At 38.4% G+C, this 7,894-nt stretch overlaps 1 long non-coding RNA gene across 1 annotated transcript; it reads right to left on the bottom strand.

Moving 5' to 3' along the window:
* Window positions 1-1,439: 1,439 nt before the first annotated feature.
* Window positions 1,440-7,221, bottom strand: LOC128586790 (uncharacterized). Its single transcript, XR_008380298.1, has 3 exons — window positions 7,103-7,221; window positions 4,958-5,033; window positions 1,440-1,482 (listed from the first exon to the last, which is right to left on the bottom strand). It is a non-coding gene; the product is annotated as an uncharacterized LOC128586790 (long non-coding RNA).
* Between the last annotated feature and the right edge of the window lie 673 nt (window positions 7,222-7,894).

A 7,894-nucleotide genomic window follows, 5' to 3' on the forward strand; every position in this document is an offset into this window, starting at 1 on the left:
TATATTTTAACATTTCTCAAGTATATAATAAATATTTTATTAATATATGAAGATATTTATTTCTGGATGTTACTGTAGTGGTTTTTGTTTTTTTTTTTTTGAGACATAGTCTCATTTTGTCACCCTCAGTAGAGTGAGGGTCATGGGGGTCATAGCTCACAGCAGCCTCAAACTCTTGGGCTCAAGTGATTCTCTTGCCTCCGCCTAAGTAGCTGGAACTACAGGTGCCTGCCACAACACCCAGCTATTTTTAGAGACTCGCTCTTGCTCAGGCTGGTCTGGAACTCCTGAGCTTAGGTGACCCACCCTCCTTGGCCTCCCAGAGTGCTGGGATCACAGGCGTGAGCCGCCACACCCGTACATTTCCTTTCATTTTTTTTGTTTGTTTGTTTTGTTTTGTTTTTTTGAGTCTGTCACCCTGGGTAGAATGCCAAGGGGTCATGGCTCTCTTGGGTTTGAACAATCCTCTTGCCTCAGTCGCCTGAGCAGCTGGGACTACAGGCATGCACGACAATGCCCCGATGTTCTTTTCTGTTTTTAGTAGAGACGGGGGTCTCACTGTTGCTCAGGCTGGTCTCAAAACAGCTGAGCTAAAGGATACACCCATCTCAGCCTCCCAGAGTGCTAGGATTACAGGCCTGATTGCATGGCCCTTCTTTCACTTTTAATTAAAATTAATTAGAAGATATTCACAAGTTATCTGAGGGTCTTTTTATTACCTGATTTTTTTCTAAGTTGTCTTTAAAATAATCTCTATCGTATTTTATAATGTACTGTTCCTGCTCTCATTTAGCCCCACTATTTCTGTTGTGTTTTATAATAACCTCTTTTGTCTAGACTGCCTTGTTCAATCTTCAGAGGATTCTTCCCCACCATCCCTCTCCTCTTCTCCGTATTTATTGAGCTGTTCTTAATGGTTGCTTTCAAATTCTTTCCTTTCATAATGACAAACCTAAGCATTATTTATTCCTACAAACTTTCATAATTCTCAATCTCGTGCATGTCTCTGTCATGTTATTACATATGGTTTCTCCTATGATTGTGAGGACTTTCATCTCTTTTCACCATTATAAGGATAAAGGGGAATTGTGTGTGAAAAAGGCATAGGTAGAAATACCTTATGAAAATAACTGACCCCTGTCAGGCCAGAGTTGGCTAAAGACCAGAGGAAAGACTTGGAATGAGGGCTGGGTGGTGCAAAGGCAGGGCGAGCAAAGACTGGACTTCCACCAAGGCTGAAGGAAGTTTCAGTCACATCTTTGGTGTCAGAATTCCTGTCCTTAATGAAGGTTGCACTTTCTGTCCTCACAGTGACGTACTGTGCTTCTACTACAGAAAACATAAAGTAAAGAGTACATGAAAATATTTGTAATTAAGACTCAATGGATAATACAAGAACAGGCTGTCTTCAAACAACTCACAGTTTATCTTGGATTGCCAAGAAGCAGCCGATAGACGTTTTAAACTTGGCTCAGGTACATTCTGCAAAACAGTGCTTTTAAGGATGATGAGCATCAAATTTCATAAAATACTTAACAATATGTACAAGCACAGATTTCAGAGTGACTCAGATGTAGATTCAGCCCTCGAGACTGCCATTTCCTAACCTACCTCTTCTCGTGGAGTGAGATTTATGACAAATGATGCCAAAATCCTCATAATCCTCTCTTTACAGCTAGGTGATTTTTTTTTCTTTTTTTTTTTTTTTTTGAGACAGAGTCTCACTTTGTCACCCTCGGTAGAGTGCTGTGGTATCACAGCTCACAGCAACCTCAGACTCTTGGGTTTAAGCAATTCTCTTGCTTCAGTCTCCCAAGTAGCTGGGACTACACGCACCTGCCACACACCAGCTATTTTTGTTGTTGTTGTTGTAATTGTTTTTAGCAGGCCCAGGCCAGGTTCAAACCCACCAGCCTTGGTGCATGTGACCAGCGCCCTAACCACTGTGCTAAAGGTGCAGAGCCCAGCTAGGTGATTATTATACAAATACTATGATACCCATCAGATTTTTTTTTTTTTTTTTTGCAGTTTTTTGGCTGGGGCCAGGTTTGAATCCACCATTTCCGGCATATGGGGCCGGCGACCTACTCCTTTGAGCCACAGGCGATGCCCTCCATCAGACTTTTTTTTAATTTTTATTTTTTTAATTTCAGTTTGCTTGTTCATTCTTCTTTGTTTGAAGTACTCCTTTTTTGTTCATTTTCTTCTTCCTCTGGCGGTGCTGACTGTTTTTGATGTTGTTAGTAGAGACAGGGTCTTAATCTAGCTCACTGCTGCTCATACTGGTCTTGAACCTCTGAGCTCAGACAATCCACCCGCCTCGGCCTCCCACAGCGCTGGGACTACAGGCGTGAGCCACCACGCCCGGCCCAACAGACTTTTTTAAATCAATATAACCTAGAACAAAAATGTATCCCAAGGGAATTTAGAGTATTACTGAAAAATCTAACATTAATGCTTTTAAATTCATTCCATGTTATATTTCCCAATGTGTCTGCATGATTTGTATTTGCATGAGTTACCTCTTGCAGGGGGAAGTGTGAGAGTTTAGTTTTTAGTGATATTTTAATTAAATAGTTATTTATGCAAAAAGTATAAGTTGCTTCTATTCTGTAGGTCAAAACCTAAAGGTAAATGATTGTATGGATTCAGCTCTTTACAAGAAAAAGAAAAAAATGGATAAACCTGTGGGCCAACAATTGATGAATGAAAAACCACACATAGGCTCAGCTCCTGTATCACAGTGGTTACAGCACCAGCCACATACAATGAGGCTGGCGGGTTCGAACCCCACCCGGGACAGCTAAATAACAATGACAACTGCAACAAAAATAACCAGGCGTCGTGGCGGGTGCCTGTAGTCCCAGCTAGTTGAGAGGCTGAGGCAAGAGAATGGCTTAAGCCCAAGAGTTGGAGGTTGCTGTGAGCTGTGATGCCACAGTACTCTACCAAGAGCAACATAATGGGAGAAAGAAAGAAAAGAAAGAAGGGGAGAGAGAGAGAGAGAGAGAGAGAAAGAAAGAAAGAAAGAAAAAGACCACTCATAGCAGTGAAACAGAAAGATGCAGTTAAATATGCTGACAGTGGAGACAGAGACAGACTAAAAGAGCAAGAAAAAATTTAAGCTGGGTAAATCATTTTTAAAAGGTGGAGGATGAGGGAGAAACAAAAAAGAAGACATGACCTGTAAATTGAGTATGAGCTTAGGCCAGGGAAGGGAAGAGAAATGACTAACTACAATAAGGTACATGGAGAAATACAGATACATAACAGACTTTGATTCACAATACATCCTAAATGATACTTGCCAATTAGTATTTACAATTTGTTTTATGTAAATACTTTTGTGATACAGCTTAATTTTATCACTATAAGTCATTCAATTAGTGAAACGTGGTCATCTACCACTTTCTGAAAGCTGTGACATTATTACAACAGAGAGGGATCAAATGGGGGAAAAAATGTTCCACCAACTTTCCCCTTAGAGGAAGAATTGGTAATCAGAATTTTAAAGAGGAATGTATGCCTTGAAAAGATATATTTATGAGAACATGGGTTGGGGCTAAAATAAGTTTAAGACATTTTAATCTAAAATCCTGCTCTAAGATTTCTGTTGGAGGATACTAAAAAACATATAGCAGCCCACTTTCCTATTTATGATATATGTCTAAACTATTTTCTTCTTATTTATGACATATTTTGTCAACAAAACTCCCTGAACTTATGCATTCTAAGCATTAAATGGGATAATAAATTTAAGCCGTAAATTTAGAAATGCAACAGATTTAGCCATATATTATGTATATAACACCATTTATATCACTACATTATATAAAAATCCATTGGCCTATTCATTTATTCATACTCAAAAAATTTTTTTAAAGATTCTTAAATGCTAAACTTTATTCTAGGTACTCCAAGATACACTCCAACATATTTCCTCATAATAATTGGGAACCTTTAAAATAATTATTTAAATAACTAAATATAAGACTTCTAAAATTTGAGATTTTAGAGTGCAATACAAAGACTTAGAGTGAATATTTTTTTAAACTATGATGCAAAAATACTTCCAAAATTAAAATTTAACCATATGACTATTAATAGTCTCTGCTTTTAGAATTGGTTGAATTATTCAATCAAAGTATTAAATATACTCTTATTGGGATGACTTAGAAAACACAATGGAAATCCATTGTAATATAGATTTTGAGAAAGATAATTTAAATTTCTCTTTTTCCACTCTTGTTTTGAAATCTGAAATGGGGTCTCACTGTGTTGCTCAGGCTGGTTCAAACTTCTGAGTTTGTTATCCTCCCACAACACCCTCCCAAACATTTGGAAATAGTGGAAAAAGCTGTAATACCCAGCTAAATTTTCACAATTTCTGATATTATTTTACTCTAATTACAGAACCAAAGATAGAAATGGAGAAAAAAGCTCTCTCCTAGAACCCATTAAAAGATTATAATACATGTCCGAGAAAAAGGAAAACTGTATGTTATGTGTTGTACAATTTGGAAATTTAAAATCAATAGGCAGATTCCAGAATTAATATAATAAGTAGTTGTAGCCACTAGAGATTTATTTAGGTAAAAGTATTATGTCATGTTAATAGCATATAAAATCATAGTAAGTATACTTATCCAAAAAAACCTTGACTAAATTTCACATTACCTCAATTGTGGAAATGTTTCCTAATATCATTCTTATCATTATGCATTTTTTTTCAGCATTAACCCCATGAAACTAATTATCAATCCTTTGTTATTTCCCAATGGGAAAAAAATTTAAAAACATTCCAGAAGTCATATTTGTATGAAATCTTTTTCTCTGACCAACCTTCGATTATAAACATAATATGATCACAGGTGAGTCACAGCTAAATTTTAACAGTAAATACTATACAAAACTAGATTCATAGTGAGAAAATTAATTTCACAGGAGACACCTTTACCTCAATATCAGAATCGAAGTCTTCCATATCAGGTATATGCAATAAATTATCACCACTATCCAAAGTGCTGGAAAGCCTTTGGGGCAAAAACATACAACAGAAATAAGCGAATTCATTTCATTTCTTTTTTTTTTTTTTTTGAGACAGAGCCTCAAGCTGTCGCCCTGGGTAGAGTGCCATGGCATCACAGCTCACAGCAACCTCCAACTCCTGGGCTCAAGCGATTCTCCTGCCTCTGCCTCCCAAGTAGCTGGGATTACAGGTGCCTGCCACAATTCCCGGCTTTTTTTTGGTTGCAGCTGTCATTGTTGTTAGGCAGGGCTGGGCTGGATTCGAACCCGCCAGCTCAGGTGTATATGGCTGGTGCCTTAGCCGCTTGAGCCACAGGTACCGAGCCAATGAATTTATTTCTTAAAAAAAAAAAAAAATCTGTCCATTTATATTTGGATGCTTCATCCACAAAACAAAAGCAAAAATAAAACCTGGGGAAAGGTCAGCTACCTGTATATTGGATTATGTGTCCTTTTTTTTTTCTCAACTCTTTTAAAAATTTTTTTAAATTTCAGATTGATGTGGGCAGTGCCTGTGGCTCGGTGAGTAGGGCGTCGGCCCCATATACTGAAAGTGGCGGGTTCAAACCCGGCCCCGGCCAAACTGCAACAAAAAAATAGCTGGGCGTTGTGGCGGGCGCCTGTAGTCCCAGCTGCTCGGGAGGCTGAGGCAAGAGAATTGCTTGAGCCCAAGAGCTGGAGGTTGCTGTGAGCCATGTGACGTCATGGCCCTCTACCGAGGGCCGTAAAGTAAGACTCTGTCTCTACAAAAAAATAAATAAATAAATAAAAATAAATAAATTTCAGATTGATGTATGTGTACAACGAGGTTACTTTGTTTGCATTTGTTAGGTAGAGTCCAAATCGTAGTTGAGCTCTTCACCCAGAAAGTGAGTCAAAGTTACCAAACCCTCTCCCTCCTCCTCCCCTCTATTGAATGCAGTTGTGTTTTTCACTTGCATGTAGTTGTTTACCTATAGTACATGAAATACTGGTTTCACATTAGTATTCATACACTGGATAGTTTCTTTTCTATTCTTGTGATACTTTACTAAAGAGACTGTTCTTCAGCTCCATCCAGGTTAGTATAAAAGATGTAAAGTCACCATCTTTTTATGGCTGAATAATACTCCATGGGATACACATACCACAGTTGAATTATGTGTCTTGATATACCTCTCTTCATATCTAAAACATGGCAGGTAATTCACCTTATCCATGCACAAGCATCACCTTACGATAAAAAAAAAAAAGCCAACTTTTGTGCATAACAAAACATTCATTTTCCTGATGAATAATTTCCAGAGATTATTCTGATTTATTTTTCTTTTTCTTTTTTTTTGAGACAGAGCCTCAAGCTGTCACCCTGGGTAGAGTGTCATGGCATCACAGCTCACAGCAATCTCCAACTCCTGGGCTTAAGGGATTCTCTTGCCTCAGCCTCCCAAGTAGTTGGGACTACAGATGCCTGCCACAACGCCCAGCTATTTTTTGGTTGTAGTTGTCATTGTTTGGCAGGCCCGGGCTGGATTTGAACCCGCCATCTGTGGTGTATGTGGCTGGCACCTTAGCTGCTTGAGCTACAGGTGCTGAGCCAATTATTCTGATTTCTAATTGATTCTATAAATAAACTTTGATAAGCCGTGGAACCTGCATGTTTGTGTGCAGGTTGTGATGTGAGATTCACTTTTCCATCAGTTTTAAACCAACCAGACACATGCAGTAGCTCTAAAAGGCTTGATGATTCCTACAAAGAATAACTTCACGAGAGAACTCATATATTCCATTATTAAACAGAAAATGCTGGTGCTAATGGAAAACAAACAAAAAAATCCACATATTTTTAAAAAGATCTGAAAATCTTGTCACCTAATATAACTTTCCAAACACAGGCTGGCAGGCCAGGTAGCACCTTTCTCTCCAGCTTTTTGTCTCCCCCGCCCTTGTCTTCTCCCGCCCCCCCCCCCGTGCCCCACCCCCATCCCGGCTCTCGGCTATCCTTTCTATCTCCCTCTTTCTTGGGTCATCTCACCACTATTTCCCCTTGCTCTAATATAAAATAAACATTTAAAAACACAAAAAATGTTTGAAGCACCTGCCACGTGTGCAGCACAGCGCCCTGCCCTTCCTGCGATGCCAGGCTGCTCTTGCAGAGCTTCATCTGGAAGGAGAGATGGTGGACACCCTCCTTGTCTTTACTAGTGCTCTTATTTTCTGTTAAGGCAAAATAAATAAATGAAGACGATGTGGTTTGTAAAGTAAGCAAATATTGATATTCAGTCCAATTCAACAAATTTTGTATTGCCTATCTTTGCATATATAAGTGCCTACTATTTCATTAAAATAGAAAAAGTCTAAAAAAGTAAAATAGTAAGTGTGAAAAAGCAACATAGGTTGTCAGAGTATTTTATAAGGTCAGAGAATAAAGAGGTTAAATGTTGGTAAGAGTATTTGGGAAAAACACCATCATCACCATAACTAGTGCTAATTTTGTGTCCCTGTGCTGAAGGCTAGATATGGATGCTCCTATGTTTACCCCAAAGTGTCAACCCAGTAGGCTCTAGTCTGCTTCGTGGGCAGGATGGGTCCCAAACTGGCCTTCAGGGAAACACAAGTAAAGGGGAGAAAAACAATGAAAGCAAAGGCACAGAGACTAGTTCTCAAGTAGTAAAAGTTTCACGAACCTTTTCGTTTTGTTTTAAATTTAAATGTTTACACGTTTGGGAATCGCTTACTCCAAATAGATTTTTATTTTTTACTGTAACATAAAAAACATTTTTTTCCTAAGTGGTATATACATATAATTTAGGTTCTGTTTCCAATGATTTACAATATGCGATAAATTGGTTTTATTCGACTTGAATTACCCAGATAATTACTCAAGTTC

The sequence above is a fragment of the Nycticebus coucang genome, chromosome 5, assembly GCF_027406575.1.
Source record: "Nycticebus coucang isolate mNycCou1 chromosome 5, mNycCou1.pri, whole genome shotgun sequence".
Taxonomy (NCBI): Eukaryota; Metazoa; Chordata; class Mammalia; order Primates; family Lorisidae; genus Nycticebus; species Nycticebus coucang.